This window comes from Lepisma saccharinum, chromosome 30 (genome assembly GCF_977018435.1).
Source record: "Lepisma saccharinum chromosome 30, izLepSacc3.1, whole genome shotgun sequence".
Lineage (NCBI taxonomy): Eukaryota > Metazoa > Arthropoda > Insecta > Zygentoma > Lepismatidae > Lepisma > Lepisma saccharinum.
The window spans coordinates 11811404-11830730 of NC_139258.1; positions in this window are offsets into that span (position 1 = coordinate 11811404).

Here is a 19327-nt window from a genome sequence, read left to right on the forward strand (position 1 = left end):
TCTCTCCCTCTGTCTTCCTTTGTTTCTTTCTTTAGTTGTCTCTCCCTCTGTCTTCCTTTGTTTCTTTCCTTAGTTGTCTCTCCCTCTTTCTTCCTTTGCATCTTTCTTTAGTTGTCTCTCCCTCTTTCTTCCTTCGTTTCTTTCTTTAGTTCTCTCCCTCTTTCTTCCTTTGCTTCTTTCTTTAGTTGTCTCTCCCTCTTTCTTCCTTTGCATCTTTCTTTAGTTGTCTCTCCCTCTTTCTTCCTTTAGTTCTCTCTCCCTCCTTCTTTCTTTAGTTGTCTCTTCTTCTTTCTTCCTTTCTTTCTTTACTTGTCTCTTCCCCTTTGTTCCTTTTTCTTTCTTTAGTTGTCTCTTCCCCTTTGTTTCTTTTTCTTTCTTTAGTTGTCTCTCCCTCTTTCATCCTTTGCTTCTTTCTTTAGTTGTCTCTCCCTCTTTCTTCCCTTGCTTCTTTCTTTAGTTCTCTCTCCCTCTATCTTTCTTTAGTTGTCTCTTCTTCTTTCATCCTTTACTTCTTCTTAAGTTGTATCTCCCTTTGGTTCTTTCTTTGTCCCTCCCTCCTCCTTCCTTTGTTTCTTTCTATAGTTGTCTTTCCCTCTTTTTTCCTTTGTTTCTTTCTTCAGTTGGCTCTCCTTCATCCTTCCTTTGCTTCGTTCTTAAATTGTCTCTCCCTTTTTGTTCTCTTCTTTGTCTCTCCCTCCTTGTCTCTTTCTTAAGTTGTCTCTCCCTCCTTGTCTCTTTCTTAAGTTGTCTCTCCCTCTTTCTTATATTTTTCCTTCTTTAGTTCTCTCCCCACTTTCTTCCTTTGCTTCCTTCTGTAGTTGTTTTTCGATCCTCCTTTGTTCCTTTATTTAGTTCTCTCCCTCTTTCTTCCTTTGTTTCTTTCTTTAGTTGTCTTTCCCTCTCTCTTCCTTTGTTTTTCCCCAAGATGTCTCTTCCATTGGTTATTTTCCCTTCTTCCTTTGTACTTTCTTTAGTTCTCTCCTTCTTTCTTCTCTTAGTTGAACCCTGCCGTACGCGGATGACTTGTTTTCATTCGCTTGTTCCAGAGATTATTGGGAGAGAGTGTAGATATTATATAGCGCATAGGCGGGCGCTGAGGTTCTCGCGCGAGCAAAATAAGGCAACACTCATGGAAACTAGTGTGCACAAAGAACAGACGAAGCAAGAAACAAAAGAAGCGAAAAAAGTCAGTTCGTAAATCCAACTAGGAGAAGCAGTGGGAGCAATATTTTTCCCTTCCTGCCCACCGAACCTTCTTGCCAAACCTTTTTGACCACCTCATGTGTACACGAGTGAAAACCTGGAACACAGTTTCCGAACTGGCACTAAACCGAGGAGACAGTAACATAACCCAGGTTCATCTTCCTGGAAAACCTGGAAAATCGATCCAGCCATCGACAGAAGAAAAATCTCAACCTAGCTTGGCACGGAGGACCCCAGAGAATACAGCGTTTGCCCTGAAGGGCTGAGGGCTTCGATCCTTCCCTTTGATCGTAAAATGAGAGGTTTTTACGAGACGAGCCCTTTTAATAGCAGACAATTCCCCAACTATTGACAAGCCAGGGAGAAGGCAAAGTCACAAAAGAAAGAGCTCGTGGCTGAAAGAAAAAGCCTTTAACTTTTATTCAATTTCATGATAACGGTTTTCTTTCATTCCCCCATCGATCCACTGTTCTTTGATTGGGGGCCCCTCTTGCCTTTTCCGTGAAAGGACGGTGTGCTTCCATTCTTCTTCTAACACGAGCCAATTTTCGGAACTAAGCTGCTACGTGCATTTTTGCCATATTGGCACTTGGTCGATAACCACTTACATACGCTCAACTCTGAGGTGAGTTCACACATGCTATTCATTCACTAATGTAGAATTTTATACGAGGCACGTTCAGAAAGTAGTACCCGTTTGGTAATAATAATAAAAAGGAAAACAGTTGAACGAAACCTTTTGGCCCTAAGAGCACACACTTTGAGCTATTTTTCTACAGGGTGGAGGAGAAAAACCTGACGATTTTTAAAATCATATAACACAGTAAGCAAAGAGAGTTCGTCTTTATTCATGTGCTAGCCATGAATACACTGAAGTCACTGAATCGGGAATTAACAATAACAATCGCGAAAAACATTACGTTAGAAAAACCATACATTTGAATCAGCCGGAAAGAAACTTACAGGTTTGTCAATAACCAGTCGACAGAATTGCGTCACAGTAGAATAGAAGTCATAATGTGAGCAAAGTATTATTTTTAAATTTAACATTGTAAACATGGACGTACGCAGGATTTCTTTCCAGGGAGGGGGAAGCAAGGTCATTTTTTCCAAGGGGGGGCAAACGAGGCATATTTCTCCCCATAGTAATGTTCCCCCTCAAAAAACACTTCTGAAGATTGAAGTTATCATGTTCCTGCGACACCCTCGTAATTAACATAAATTACTGTGACTGAAATTAAATACGAGATGGGTAATATATAAGTTTATGGTAAGATTAATTTTCCAGGGGAGGCCCGAGACCCCAGCTTGCCTCCACCTGGACGCCATACGTACATTACTGAATTAGGCGGAGACGTAACAAGGCCAGATTGTAATGATTGTATCTGTAGTGGTAATAAATTTAAGTTTTGTTTGTTCACAGTGTTGCCAGTGTCCCTCGTAATATTGTGAAAACATCGATTTTTGGAACAGCCCATTTATTCCCTTGTGCAATGTTTTGGAAACTTCGTCAAAGTTCTTTTTCTCTCAAATTCAATAGATGGCCATCCAAATTGTTCGTTGGTATTGTGAAATGTTGCAATAATTTACCTCAGTGAGTTCTGTGCACCAATACACACGATTAAAAAAAAAAAAAAAAAAAAAAAAATTCCGCCTTTGGCAACACTTTGCTTATTTTTTATTAAAACATGCATGTTCTTACATATGTTTGTCTCTCTAAATTTTCCCAATATACAGGGCATTCTCTTGGCAGAAAGCGTTTCACTATTCCGTTATACGGTCGTAAACACCGGGTTGCGTGACTTTTCGGGCACTCTGTATAATTCTAACACATTTAATATAAGAAAAATTCCTTTTAGATCATTCTTTAAAGTTTTCAGTCATTTGTTTGGTAATTTATTGACTAACACAATTCTAGCTCTACGTTACGACCACTAAAGCAGAGTCAACAGTATTTAGTTTTCCCTTGATCACACCCCAAACAAAATTCTCTCTGTACGCAACTCCTATGAAGCTAGGCTTCCCGAATCCGGCGCTTGTACACCCAGAGGCTAAAGTAATAGTAGGGAAATTTTCCATTAATTTCATTCACTCTGTTTTTTTTTTTCACAATGTGATAACCATGAATTGTTAAATGCATCAATTTGCGGAGGAAAACATCTGCTTCGCATTACAGAACTTCATTCCTTGAAACAACACAGGATGCAGAAGAGGCAATGAATGTGTAAGTGTCTCTGAACTTCATTTTTCTAAAATTATATGCAATGCTGTAACTTTAGTGAACAAGCAAAAGTTGCCTGTTGGATAAAAATTCAAGTATTATACATAATTAGTTAGAAAGTTGAAGGTATATAACTTGAAAACTATTAAGTTTATTAACAAAATATTTTGTGTGTACTTACAGTAAGGTTCGAAGTTTATTTCCTGCTTGTTAGATTCATCGCCAAACCTCCAAATGTGCTCCACTCACGTCCAAACACTGTTGCAGTCTTTTTGTGAAACCGAGAATTGCGTGCTGACGGTGATCTCCTGGGATATTCAGAATCGCATCTCTTATTTTTTCTTTTAGGTTATCCAGATTAGCTGGTTTCTGTGAATACACCTCGGTCTTTACATGTCCCCACAACCAATAATCGCAAGGTGTCAAGTTTGGTGATCTTGCAGGCCAAGGTGTGGGCCCTCTTCGGCCAATCCATCTACCTTGAAATTGTTCGTTAAGAAACTGCAGAACTTCAAGGGCAAAATGCGGCGGCGCCCCATCTTGTTGCATGTGGACGTCATTGATGATGCCTAACCTATTAAGTTCTGGCACAAGGAATGTCTGTAGCATGTTCAGATAGTTGTTGCCATGTACCGTGTCTTCCTCGAAGAAAAATGGACCAATGATGTGGTCCATTGAAATCGCACACCACACATTCACTTTGAAATTACCCCGAGTTGGACTTCATACCATCTCATGATACTTGAATTTGCTGGGGGTGGTTTCCCATATGTTGTCTGGAACTTTCTCTGCACTGAAACACAAGATTTTAACTCTGCAAACCACAGAACGCACTGTGCCTTTTCCTGGATGGACGCCATCTTAAGTCACATGATCACCAGTGCAAGCGTCACTGAGCAGTGTGGCCAGAACAAAACTTTAAACTTCCACCCTTCTCACGCAAAAAATATGTATTGTTAAACGCAACAGCTTAAAAGTTATAGAGTTTTAGTTTTTTACAGGACTTTATGGACTCCCTGTATTGTGTCCCACTCTTGACACCAAAAACCAGTTACAGTAAAACCTATCCTAACGGACACCTCTGGATAGCGGACATTTTTAAATTCCCCGGCAGAAATACATGGGGTTTAATGGCAATATTACTTCTCAATAACGGACATTCTTAATAGCGGACGTGGACACTGAAAACTACATCCCCAACGCAAATAAAACTCCTTAATAACGGACAGCCTGAAGGAAAACGGTCGCAGTTCCTGGAATACGACACAACAATGGCCAGTATTTCGAACTAGCGCGCATTGTTTCATGTTACACCACAGGGGTGTCCACAGGAGGGTTTCATGAGGCGCCTTTGTCATGGGAATTTTTTTGGGGGACAAAATTTTATACCAATTCTATATATCTTCACACAGTCTTTTCGTTTGTTGATTTGTTATTGTTTTTAGTTATGGTTATTATTAAAGCCCGGAAGTTCAGGCATTTATTTTTGTTAAAATAGGCAGGCGAAAAGGCATTTATAATGTGTAAAATATGCACTAAAAATGAAAAAAAAAGGCACATTTGGAAGTCGCTTACTTTTATCTATAATCTCTGGCAAAATGTTAAAATCTACATTGGGAAGAGCATTTCAATTTTCACCAAATTCACGCACGTAACCATGTAACTTACCACTTAATGGCACACTAAATTTCGGCATGATGACAACTACACGATAATTTCCCTCCAAAGTGCAGAACTAAACTAAAGATTGAGAACTTGATTTTGGAATCCATGCATAGGCTCTTGGACATTAGTGCTGTTTCTTGTCAATAACGTCCTGACACGGACGCTGGACGTGATGACGTAATTGTGCAGGTGTTCTGCAACAGGTTTTCAGCAGTCAATCGTTCACAAGGACAAAGGCAATATCCTAACTCAGCATGAAATACTTTTTTCTCACACTTTTCTCCTTCAGCAATGTTGAAACAAGCGTGAGTTCAATATTACTTAAATAAGGCGAAAATTATTCACATAATAAACGGAAGAAAAATAAATGCCAACAACGTTTTTTGGGAGAAAAATAATTTATATGCACACTTTTTTAAAAAAAAAGAATGGTCCAATTTCATTGAAAAAGGCAAAAAAGGCATTATGATTAAAAATAGGCAGTGGGATCCCAAATAGGCAAAATGAAAAGGCTTCTAAAACATTCGAAACAACATTAAAAACGTATATCCGGAAACATTTTATCAATATATCTTGTAGATAAGAAGAGGCATTTTGCCAAACTTCCGGGCTCTAGTTATTATGTATAATTTTTCTACCTACCTGTGGGTGATCACGGCGATAGGGTTGGAATGAAACACCACCTCTTATGCCTTTAGAATCGGTTTGGATGGGTGGGGCGTGGAATTCGCATTAATACAAGGTTAGTCAAGCATACAAACCGCTAAGAATAAGGTTCAGTACACTAACAATGCCAGTGAGCCTGAACAGTTTTGTACGTTTTATGTTAGCAAACATGAAAGTGAGCTTAAGTAGGTCTATATTATATTGTTTCGTAAATTTGTCTGACCATATTAATTTGAGTAAATTATTCGGCTCAGATGGGGGTGGGCAGGGGATGTTCTACCTTTTGAGGGGGATTGCGTCATAGGCCTTGGGGGGTGGGGGGATTGGCATCCCTGTTATACCGAACGTATTCCTTTTTAAAAGTGCAGACAGTATTATTTGTGGTTATCTTGAGAAGTGTGTGGCACTTCTGCTACGATGTCGCAGAAACGCAAATGACTGACTTTAAAGGAAAAAGTTGAAGTGATCAACGTCTACGAGAAAACAATTGTAAAGAACTTAAAGATTCAGAAAAGTATAGATGATTATTTTGGACAATCTGGGCCTGGCCAGAAATAGTTAGAGCCTATTGAAAATGAAAGAGAATTTTGATTGCAGTAATTTAACTACGAGTACTTTATTTTCTTTTCTGAAATTTGTAATGTATGTAGGGATAAAAGGTAAAAAAAAGTGAAGTGCTCCCCTGTGCATAGCACCACGCCATGAAGGCGTATAGGGGGTGTGGGGGTAACGCCCCACACTTTCTTGATCCGGCCGTGAGTGGCGGTGATGTGATGAGCATAACGCCCCTGACCGCCTTTACTCCCCAGGGTTTCCCCCAGGTACGCATGTTATTCGACACTGCGTGGGCGCCGGGGCGCGTATTTCACATATGCACATTGAAATAGAGATTTGGGGCGTGGCTTGTAATGCAGAATTTTCTGGTTGGCTGGTCTTATTTTTCTTTATTGAGTACTTCTATGGCGTGCCTAAGAATTGACTACAGGTTTGAACTTGTTGAATGATGTAAACCACTTCTATTTTCCTTTTCCATCTATTTTCTACTTTTTATACATTGCTTTCATCTTTTCTACATCTTTCTATTGTAGTTTACTTTCACTAAATCCATACATATATCCTCCAGCGATTTATTTATATTCCTTCACCTTGTGCTGCCATCTGTTTTTCTTTTTTGAAACTCCTCTACTTTCATCTTGTGTTGTTGTTTTCAGTATGTAATATCTGGTTTGTAACAACTTTTTACAGAACAAATAGCCGCGCGCTTATGTAGTCGAAATTAAGGTTTTGGCGCTACTCAAGGTTTTGACAGATTTTTAAAGTAAGAATTAAAATGCTCCTTGTTTGCATCTGACGAAAAGCGGAAAATTACCCAATATATTAAATAATTGTATAAGAATTTTCATCCAAAGCAACATTTTAAAAATTATTGCCTCTTTTATTTCCAATAAGAAAGTCTATTCGCTTTTCGAGTATTATTACTATCCGATTGCTTTGTATTTTTTCCACTAGATGGTTCTGCTTGTAGTCTGTGGTTTACAGAAAGCGTTCGCACAAGTCAATGAAATAAATGCCAGTGTCCTATCCTATATTATTGAGGCAGTCTGCTAGCCAATAGGAAGCATTCATACACAAACCACGCCCCCAATCTCTATTTCAATGTGAAATACGCCGCCGGGGCCGCTTCCAACGTTAGAAAAGTTCCCGGATTTGAACCGGCCGGGGATCGAACCCGGGACCTTTAGCATGGTAGTCAGACGCGTTACTGACTGAGTCCTTAGTAAATTTAAATTCATCGTATGTAGTACAGTATTCTGTTCCTTGAATGCTGGAAAAATAAACACATTATGTTCGTAAAGTACGTACTTATATGCTTATGCTATTGTGTAACATCCTACATTTTTTCTGAATAGCGGACACTTCTTAATAACGGACATTTACTCTTCCCCCAGGCCTGTCCGTTATTGAGAAGTTTTACTGTAATTTATCCTTTATCTGTTACATTTTCCCCTCAACTCCACCAGAATATTCGAGGGTCCATTACCTTCTATGTCACAAATAATTTGTTTTCCATTTGACAAAATTGTTCACGTATAGCTACAAATCTAAAAGTATTTTAAGGGTATTTATGTTTGATCAAGAGTGTTACGTTCCATATTTCATTGCACGGAAACTGTAAGAAAAATGTTGCTTACTTACTATAATCTACACGAATGTAGTCTGTGTGCAGTCTCATTCGCATCTAGGTATTGTCGCTATTAAACCAAACAGCTAAATAAAAGCAGTGCAAGTAGACCGCTAGACAACACCAAACCAAGAGAGCAATGTAATTATCACGAAGCTCTTTCCTTAGCACAACATTTAAAAGGCTGTTTCTCGGAACGTATCATGTTATGGAGCTGGCAGAAGACACTCTAAGCTCTTCAATCCATATCGAGGAACTGTCGCTGCGTAGGATGATAGATGTGCTCCGGAAAACGGGCTAACACGGACTATCACTCATCCAGGACGGGGTTTCTGATAGACCTGTCTATAAGGCCAGGAACATCCCGTCGCAGCTCTGGTAGGACTCATGAAGCGTTGCAAATTCTCCTAAAGGCATCTACACGCCCTCAGGCGAACAATTACATTATCATTTTCAAACATCAAGTAGTGGTGAACGAAACGTAACTTAATACGGTATGTGTAAAACCAAGACTAACTCATCCATCGTTGATAGCCTCTCAGCGCGTCAAAACCGAACATGCATATCAAATTGATCATATTTTTGTCTCATGTACTGTACACTTGTAATTTAGGGATCGCACTGGAAATAAACCAAACCTAGGGGCGAGGCTAGGCATGGTTTCGTTGTCTTTCTGGGACGCAATAAGTGCCACAATTGGAACATATGAAATATGGGAAGCCCGACCCTGTGGCCGAGTGGTTAGCACATCGCGCTGCGACGCCAAGGGTCCCGGGTTCGAATCCCGGTCGGGTATGGTTGTTTGTGAATGTCCATTTTCATCCATTTCATCATTTCATCACTCATCCCCATCTTCGCAAATTAGCCAAGAGGCACAAAACGCGAAGTAAAATAAACTAAATCAATCAATCAATCAATCAAAATGAAATATGGGAAATAAGTGCTGAATGTGGTAAAACGGGGTAAGGCATGTGGAAAGGGGTGGTAAATGTGGTGATAGAGGGGCTAAAGAGTGGTGAAAGAAGGGATAAAGAGTGGGGTAAGGGTATCTAAAGAGTGGGAAAAGAGGGGCTAAAGAGTGGGAAAAGAATAGTGAAAGAGGGGTTAAAGAGTGGTGAAAGAACGGTTAGAAGGTGGGAAAAGAGGGGCTAAGGAGTGGGGAAAGAGAGGCTAAAGAGTGGGAAAAGAGGGGCTAAGGAGTGGGGAAAGAGGGGCTAAAGAGTGGGAAGGGCTAAAGAGTGGGGAAAGAGGAGCTAAAGAGTGGGAAAAGAGAGGCTAACGAGTGGTGAAAGAATGGTTAATGGTTAAAGAGTGGGGAAAGGGTATCTAAAGAGTTGGAAAAGGGTATGTAAAGAGTAGGAAAAGAGGGGCTAAAGAGTGGGGAAAGAGGGCTAAAGAGTGGGGAAAGAGGGCTAAAGAGTGGGGAAATACGAGCTAAAGTGTGGGGATAGATGAGCTAAAGAGTGAGATAAGAGAGGCAAAAGATTGCGGAAAGAGGGGTTAAGGAGTGGTTAAAGGGTGGGGAAAGAGGGGATAAAGAGTGCGGAAGGAGGGGATAAAGAGTGGGGACAGAGATGCTGTATAATAAGCTCTATTCTCTGGCGAACAATTATATCATAATTTCTAAACGTGCTACAAAACTGTAGAGTGGTGGTGAACAGAACATTCCACAAACCTGGCTCTAGTAGTCTGGTTACAGTTGAGACGAGCCCAAACATGAATAATAATTTAATAAGTTGAGTTGATATGCGTGCTGATTTCCAATTGAAAAAACTGTGTTGCAATGGGAAAGACAATGATGGGCTGAAACTGCCAATTGAACATTCCTTCTTTCAATCCTTCATAATTCTTGTTGATAAAACAAATCAGATTAAGAGCCATTCCATGTGAAAGTAGAGAAACAAGGTTAACTTTATTTGTATTCAAATTATTATATATTATGTATTAAATTAAAGGAAAAAGTATGTACAATTTAGAATTATTAATACAAACATTAGTTTCATGGCTTTTAAATAATACTTTATTTTTAGTAGAAGTGGTATTTTATGTGTGGTGGTCCACATAATTTAGTTTCATTACCATAAGAAAACTAAATTAATTCTAATTTCATTCTAATTGCCTCATTTATTGTTTCTATATCTTAAATAATGTTCATGGTGTCGTACCCATCACAAAATTTGTCACACCTTTTACAGGCAAAAAAAATGTTTATAAAAAAGTATGTAGAAATGTTTTTTTGTAACTAAAAGCATCTAAATGTCGACTAAAGTTTGCTTTGTGAAAATAAAATAAAATAGTTTCAGAAAAATCCACTTATTTCACAGAAAATTGAAAGACTGAGGAAGATCATGATGTCAAGTTTCATAAGTCACACCCTCCGTGATTACAAAAAATGTATTTTCCGTAGCTAAAAGTTGAGATGGAGGAGGAATATTTTGAAATGAAATAACCTTCAAGGAAAATTAAATTTCAGAAATTGATAGAGTTACATATTTGAAGGTGCTAAGAAAAGTAATTAAAGATTGAATGTAAATGAAATTGCTCTTATATATGTGTAAAATTTATTGATGTGTAATCTGTTGCTTGAAAGAAACTTTTGCAGTTTCCAAAAAATAATAATAATAATAATTATTATTATTATTATAAGATTATGTTACTGAGCTAAGTCTTGAATATAGGGCTGAATCTTCTGATCAGTTGGATATTCAATATTAATCATAATATTCTACGTTAAAGAGTGCAAAGGTTTGTACGTACAGTGGGATCCATGAGTATTACTGTGCAAATTGTCCATCACCATGTTCGTGCACTTTATTTGATCCAATAAGAGCTTCAAGAATTAAAAGAAAACTCAAGACAAGCTGTTGACAACTTCTGCACCAGCATACATAAAAATCCATCTCTTAAAAATACATAGAATGCAAGAGAAAAATTAATGAAAATAGTCACGGACAGTTTGCACGGTAATACTGATAGATCCCACTGTACTACTGGCATTGCTAACATATTTTGTTCATTTTTATATACAAATCACTGGATGAGATTCCAATATAAGTTATTCCTCACAGTAAATCTAAGTCAACACGCTAACTCATGCATCGCTTCTAACCTTTTAAACAAGTCAAAACGTACATGCAAGTAAAATTTACCGTATTGCTTGTCTCCTAAAGTGTATGCTTTCATTTTGAGGATTGTGCAGAATATAAAACGAAGCCCAGGTGCGAAGCTAGCAATTAGTTCATTGTCATTATAGGGCACAATAAAAATATGGGAAATAGATGAAAAAAAGGACAGTTTTATTACAAAGTTGTTTTGACGTTAGTGAAAATTTCTCTTCATTTTCCACAAGTAAAGTCAGAAGAGTTTTCTATTTCAGTTCAACCTTAACAAGCATTGCTAATTATTTTTAGAAATCATATTTGTACTTAGTGCATTGTTCAATTACTTCATTAACCAAGACTAACATTTTAATTATTAATTTTTACCTACCTTGAGATTCCACGCTTGACCCCTTCTTGAGAGTTGGCTCCATCTTGTGACTTGTTTCAGAATCTTCAATCTGAAAATAAAGAAAGCAATGTTAAAAATTATTCAAATACTACATCCGACCAGCAAATTTAAATCAAGAGGCCTCTTGCCCATGTCTGTACTCCTTAGTGACTAGAAACATATCTGGTGTCACAGTGGTTAACTAACCTAACGGATCTTACACAGTGTTAGCCCCTAGGACATAGGCAACCCAACTTACATTGGCGCAAGTTGGGTTGCCAGATTGTTGCTTTAAACGCAAGCGGATTGGACATATTAGAAACCACTAATGCGGCCAATACCTTCCTGTTTTATTTATTACTGACTACATATTGCCTACATTTCAGGATAAGTGATAATGAATCTCTGGAAACAGTGTCATATATATCATTGTTTACTGTTTTTTGTTTCTATTTCATTCTAGATTATAAGGAACTTTCCAATAATGATAAAATAAATGAGGCCTGGCCTTTCTATTATAAAAAAGGCTCAATATTTCTAGATATGCTTCTCCATCTCTCTCTCTGAGGTCGAAATCAATCTTCATGATTATTTACTTTCAGTTTCTCATCTATTGTTCCTGTATGAACTAAATTGGCCATTTTAATGCTATTTGAGTAACAATCGTTTTTGTGTAATTTGACCCTAACTACTACCTTCTGTTTTATTCACTTGTGTGAAATTCAGATGTTATTTTTTAAAAAATATGGCTTCAGTCTTTCTTTCTTTCTTATTATTATTAATCCATTAACTCTTTACCTAATGGTAACATTGCTAAGCCTTGTTTCCATGTTAACAAAATATTAAAATGCTGACGAAGGCAAAACTTATTGTATAAAAATATATACTAAAACATAATGTTTCCACCTTCTAACAGGGTCTTCTTCAGACGAAGATTCACAATAAAGAATTTATTATATCATATGTATTGTGATTCTTCGCCTGAAGAAGACCCTGTTAGAGGGTGGGAACATTATGTTTTAGTATATATTTTTTATACAATAAATTTTTGCCTTGGTGAGCATTTTAATTTTTTATCTTTAATCAAATGTTCAATAATATCCTGATTTTAGAATGTCTGATGTTGAAACTATCAATTTAGTACTGGCATCCGTTTACAGAATTGTTTGAACTTTGCCCAAAGAAATTGTTCATATCCATAACATAACAGAGTGTTGGATATACAGCAGTGGCGGCCGGCGGCAAGTATGATGGGTAGTGCCAATGTGATCAAGAAATCGAAAAAAAAAAACCTCCGCAATGCCCCCGTCCCCTCCTCGAGGTTGTCCCACTGGCCAAGATGTTTATCCTCGTTTGGTAACGTGGAAAACAGTGTGGGTTTAAGTAATAACACACTAATACGATTCATCTTCACCTATCTTTATACACTACAGCACACTTCACTAAAAACACAATTACAAGAGGAAGGGAAAACAAATCCTCTCACCTTCTCCTCCCCCATGCACACGTATTCCAACTGGATGTTGAAACTATTCTAGACATTTGATGTAAAAAGAAATTGTCGAAATGCCAAAGGAAGCTCGCATCACCATAGGATTTTTTACTTTTATAGTTTTAAAAAGTCTGGATGGCCCTCTAGGCGCATCTATCTATTATCAAAATGTTCATTTAACTTTGGAAAAATACTAGGTTCGTTTCTCCAAAAGATGGCAGAAAAGTAGATAGTACCTTTTTCACGAATTACTTCCCCAACGGGTCTTACAAATCCGTCGTATTTAGCGACTTATCTCTGAAGATGGCAACTGTGTCAACACTGCGAAAGTTCCCTCGCTGTGCCAAGCGAAAAGGGACACGGCTGGTGTCTTATGGGCTAACCCCACCCCCTGCCACCTTCTTCCCGGCTCATGGTGGAAATGTTACTCGCTGAGACTTCGTCAACCCTCTGCACGTGTTTCAACTTGGTTAGGCCAGCTCTTGGGTGGCGCGGACCGCTGCCTCGCTGAGGGTACGAAACAGCTGGCGATGCAGTGAGGAGGTTGGGGCGGTCGTCACGTCAACTTGACCGATTGCAAGATTCGAATCTCCATGTCTCTAAACTATCAATGTATTAATTTAACAATACTTGGGCTAGGTATGCATTCCTTCTGGGGTAGTGCCATGGCACGGCGGCTCTCCCCCTTGAGCCACCGCTGATATACAGTAAAACCTTGTTAATCCGGACTAATGTGGGGGATAAGTTCACCGGTTTAACGAAAGTCCAAATTAACTGAAATAACCTAAAAGAACAGTAGAAAGTGCATTAAAACTCCATTTATAGCAACAAAACACGTTTATTATGGTGTATTTGAAGGACATAGGCCTAAATACCCTATACAGTACAGTAAAATGTAAAGCAATACGACAATTCAGTGCTTCTAGCCACAATTAAAACCTTGCTTTCTGCTTTTCTTTTTTTGCCTGTTCGGATTAAGCGAAGTCCGGCTATTCGCGGTCCGGATTAACGAGGTTTTACTGTATTGCTAATATTTTCTAAGGCTGTTTGCTTTCATCGTATAGTGAAGTAGCCAGTTCCACATACAGTATGTAACATTCTTATTCGCACACACGGATTTTCAAAGAAAATGCTAAATGCTTTAATATCTGAAAGGAAATACACTCTTTTGAAATTGTTTCTTCACAATTCAATAACTAATATCATTAGGAACATAAAATATTACCCAAATTCTGTATAACCAATGACAATAATAAATTAAATGAAACTGAAAGACAAGCATGCCATTTTTTGTACAACTTTTCTATTCGTACACTTAATAATATAAAAGAAAAAAAGTATATTCAAAGAAAATTGACTTTAATTACTGCTTGACACCTGTTCTTCATAGAATTAACCAGTTTCCGACATGTTTCAGAGCTTATTTTATTCCACTCGGCTTGCACAACAGTTTTCAACTCTTGTTTGGACTTGACGCTTGCTTTATGGACTCGCCTCTTCAAAATGCTCAATGGGATTTAAGTCTGGACTTTGAGCTGGTATTTGTAGTAGTTTGGGAACATTCCATATTAGCAAATTCATGTTAACTCGCACCTTATGCTTACTGCCATTGTCTTGTTGGAATCTGTAGATAGGCAGCATTCCATTTTTTGGACACTCTGCTTTCCATTGTTCTTCAATATGCATCCATGATATCATCAATGAACTGGATGGTACCTACACCTTTGGACGACATACAGCCCCAAATCATTAATGACCCACCACCGCGTTTAACTGTTGGAACTGTGTTAATGTGATCATTGTCTTTATTTGATTTTCTCCAGACCCTATTTATCCCATCTGACCCGTATATATTAATCTTGGACTCGTCTGACCATATGACACTATCCCAAAATTCCTGGTCCTTGTGGATGTGCTCTTTCGCGAATGAAAGTCTATTCCTGCGATTCACCTTATTTACATACGGCCTCTTTCGTGGTATTCTGCCATGATATCCATGCTTCCACAAGGCACGTCGAACAGTTTGATCGGACATCATCTTGCCAGAAACATTTTCTACTAACGGTCGTAACTGAGGAACACTTAGTCGGGGGATTTCTCGAACTCTTTTTAAAATAAAGCGGTCATCACGTTTATTCAACCTTCTCTCTTTTGGTTTTCTCGGCACATTCTATGTTGAACCTTCCTCTCTAAATTTGTTTACTATGTATTGAACTGTGAAGTGTGATTTATTGACTGTTTGTCCAATTTTTTCTTAACGAATAATCTCTAAGAGCCAAATTTATAATAGCATCCTTCAGATCGGAACTAAGTTCCTTCACCTTGCCCATTTCGAACACGCTGATAGATAGACAATAGGCCTACAACAATACCTACGCCAGCATTCCGCTTGACGGGGAGCGCGCCTGCATGTTCAAACTTGTTACGAAGTTGCAAACTGCACGAAATCGCCCGAATAGCGGTGGCGCTGTATGCGAGGAAGATTGAAACTCTTGCCTGTACGAATAACAATGTTGTATGTGTCATGAAAAAGCGTGTTTTTCTCTTTTCACACAAATTATATGCTCTGTTTATACACTTTGAACATACATTATTTATTGACATTTGTTGGTGAAACCTTGATTAACATTAATTTCCAAGTACATATGAAAATGATTATATTTACTAGTAGATATGACATTTTTTCCTCGGAAATTCTATGTGTACGAATAACGTTGTTACATAACATTTCAAAGAATGACTCAAAATTTTTCAATTCTTTTTAAATTCTTACATTTCCATTGTGTCATTCACGGATATTGCAGCCACATTACAAAATTTCTACAACTATATTTAATTTTTATACATTACAGAAAGGGATACAAACATTCAACATTAAAGCGTGCAGGAAAGATCATCCACGCCTCTTAAAGAAAGGCAAGAGTGGTGTATCTCTATTTACGCGCGCTCAGAGCCATCTAGCGGCAGGAAAGACAAAACAATTCTGAAGATGGTGAGGAACGAGAAACAAAAGAGCCCCACTGGCGATAAAAGTAACCGTAATTTTTCGCTTTCGTTATTCCTTAGGAAGAAAAAATCAGTCTGAAACGAAGGAGCCGAAAAATAAACACCAGATGCTTGGAAGTATATTAGAAAAAATGATCACGAGATGGAGTTGGTGGTATCTTACACTTTCATGGATGTAATATGGGCTTGTTTTCTTTTCATTGGGCACTGAACTGAAGGTCTAAAAAGCATCGTAATTAAAGACCAGATTCACAGGTCGTAAAAAACAGACAAATAGGCAACAAAGTAGAAAATAGGCACTGAATCTTCAAAATATGCATTGCAAGGACACTACAAGTGGAAAACATAACATAAAATATGGAAAATAGTAAAAATGCCACAAAATAGGCTTGGAAAGACAAAATTATACAAAAACGTCAAACAAAGCGTTTATAAATATGAACAAATGGAAACAGAACTCTGTGTAAAATGTGATTTACTTATTCGAAATGAAATAAGTTAAATTATATGTACCTAACCGTCAAGTGTCTGTTCCAAACCTACTTTATAGATAAAGAAACCCATTCTATAGCCACTTGCAGTAGCAGTGATTGGGTTCCAAAACTGGGGGGAGGGCAAGGTGTCATAACTGCGAGGGGGTTAAGATAAGGCGTGGGGCGAAAGTGGCAAAATGTGGGGGGCAACTTCCCCCTTAATCGACGCCACTGGCCAATTCTATAACATTTAGAAACATGCAACTTGAACATAAGGGCAGGAGTAGAAACGTTAACATTGTCATTACCATAACTGCATGTCTAATGAATGCTCTATGACTATCCATAATATCAACGGACTTGAAGATACTTGTTCAACAGGAGGCCCCCGTGGCGGAGTGGTTAGCACATCGCGCTACCACGTCAGGTCTCCCGGGTTCGAATCCCGGTCTTGGCATGGATGTTTGTGAGTGTCCATTGATCAATTTCAACATATCACCAGTCATCCACATCTTCGCAATTAGCCAAAAGTAGCACAAAAGAGAAGTCAAATAAATCAAATCTATCAACCAATTGAATATACAAAAGATGTCTCCTGGGATATGTTCAGGATAAAAATATGTTTTCCTGATGACTTTCTGATACCCTAAACATGACTCCTGGATGTCTTTCGAATATCCAAAACATGTCTTATCGATGTCCTTCGGATGTCCGACACATGACTTTTGGATGTCCTTCGGATATCGAAAACATGACTTCTGGATGTCCTTCGGATATCCAAACCATGACTTCTGGATGTCCTTCGGATATCCAAACCATGACTTCTGGATGTCCTTCGGATATCCAAACCATGACTTCTGGATGTCCTTCGGATATCCAAACCATGACTTCTGAATGTCCTTCGGATATCCAAACCATGACTTCTGGATGTCCTTCGGATATCCAAACCATGACTTCTGGATGTCCTTAGGATATCCAAACCATGACTCCTGGATGTCCTTTGGATATCCAAACAATGACTTCTGGATGTCCTTTGGATATCCAAACCATGACTTCTGGATGTCCTTTGGATATCCAAACCATGACTTCTGGATGTCCTTTGGATATCCAAACCATGACTTCTGGATGTCCTTTGGATATCCAAACCATGACTTCTGGATGTCCTTTGGATATCCAAACCATGACTTCTGGATGTCCTTTGGATATCCAAACCATGACTTCTGGATGTCCTTTGGATATCCAAAGCATGACTTCTGGATGTCCTTTGGATATCCAAAGCATGACTTCTGGATGTCCTTTGGATATCCAAAGCATGCCTTCTGGATATCCTTTGGATATCCAAACCATGCCTTCTGGATATCCTTTGGATATCCAAACCATGACTTCTGGATGTCCTTTGGATATCCAAACCATGACTTCTGGATGTCCTTTAGATATCCAAAGCATGCCTTCTGGATGTCCTCCTGATATCCAAAACATGCCTTCTGGATGTCCTCCTGATATCCAAAGCATGCCTTCTGGATGTCCTCCTGATATCCAAAGCATACATTTCTGGATGTCCTCCTGATATCCAAACCATGCCTTCTGGATTTCCTCCTGATATCCAAAGCATGCCTTCTGGATGTCCTCCTGATATCCAAAGCATGTGTTCTGGATTTCCTTCGGATATCCAAAACATGCCTTGGATGTCCTTCGGATATCCAAACATGCCTTCTGGATTTCCTTCGGATATCCAAACATGCCTTCTGGATGTCCTTCGGATATCCAAAACATGTCTTCTGGATGTCTTTCAGATGTCCAAAATATGGCTCCTCAATATCCAAGAGCGAATATCTAATTATGAATGCTATGAATATCCATAACATCCATGGATCTGACCTGTGCCTTGTGTGGATATCCAATTGAGGTCACTCAGACATTCTATACGGGCCCCTCTTGTTTTTCACAGCGTCACAATGTGGCCTGGAATGATAATGGATGATAAAGTAGGAGTGAGTGGAATTTCTCTTGTGCTTTCAAGGGGAAAACGTCCGTCAGAAACCGGTAAAAAAATTGTCCCCCATTTTCAAGAGCAAGATATATAGTGACGCAGGAAAAAGGTGATGATCCGACAGCGAATAACTCACGCAAGCACACCTCACTGAGCTTTTCACCATAGAAGCGAAACAGTATTACCATCCTGACAGGAACCTAACTGATGACTATGTAATCTCAAGAAAACAAAAGAGGATCTTTTTTGTTCCTACTTTCGTTACGTCGTTTATTACAAGCCATTATTACTGACGACAATGGGTGATGAAGAAACTATGTGGTTCGCCCTGAAAGATCTAATCCATAATGATACATGGGTTCAATCCCATGCAGAATAATTTTCAGCGTCTTTTTTCCGTAAGAATTCAGGGGCGCTGTAATTTCAACCCCTTAAGTGTGGAATTTTCTTAAGTTGCTACTGATTTTTTAACAGAATCAACCAAAATAGAACACTAGATTTTGCCTGTTTTCTATGCAGAATATGCTTTCATATTGCATAACAAATGTAAATACAGTAAAACCTCGTTATTCCGGACTTCAATAAGCCGGACTTCGCTTAATCCGGACAGGCAAAAGGCAAAGAAAAAAGTAGAATGCAAGGTTTTAAATGTGGCTAGAAGTCAACAAGAGAACTTCCCAAAGAAAAGACAGTCAACCAGTCTGTTTCCTGCAGACTTTGTACTGTACTGTATAGTGTATTTAGGCCTATGCCCTTTAAATACACCATAATAAACGTGTTTTGTTGCTATAAACGGAGTTTTAATGCACTTTCTATTGTTCTTTTAGGTTATTTCAGTTAATCCGGACAACTTATCCCCCATTAGTCCGGATTAACGAGGTTTTACTGTAATACAATTATACACAAACATAATTATGAAACAATACACAAATACAAATAG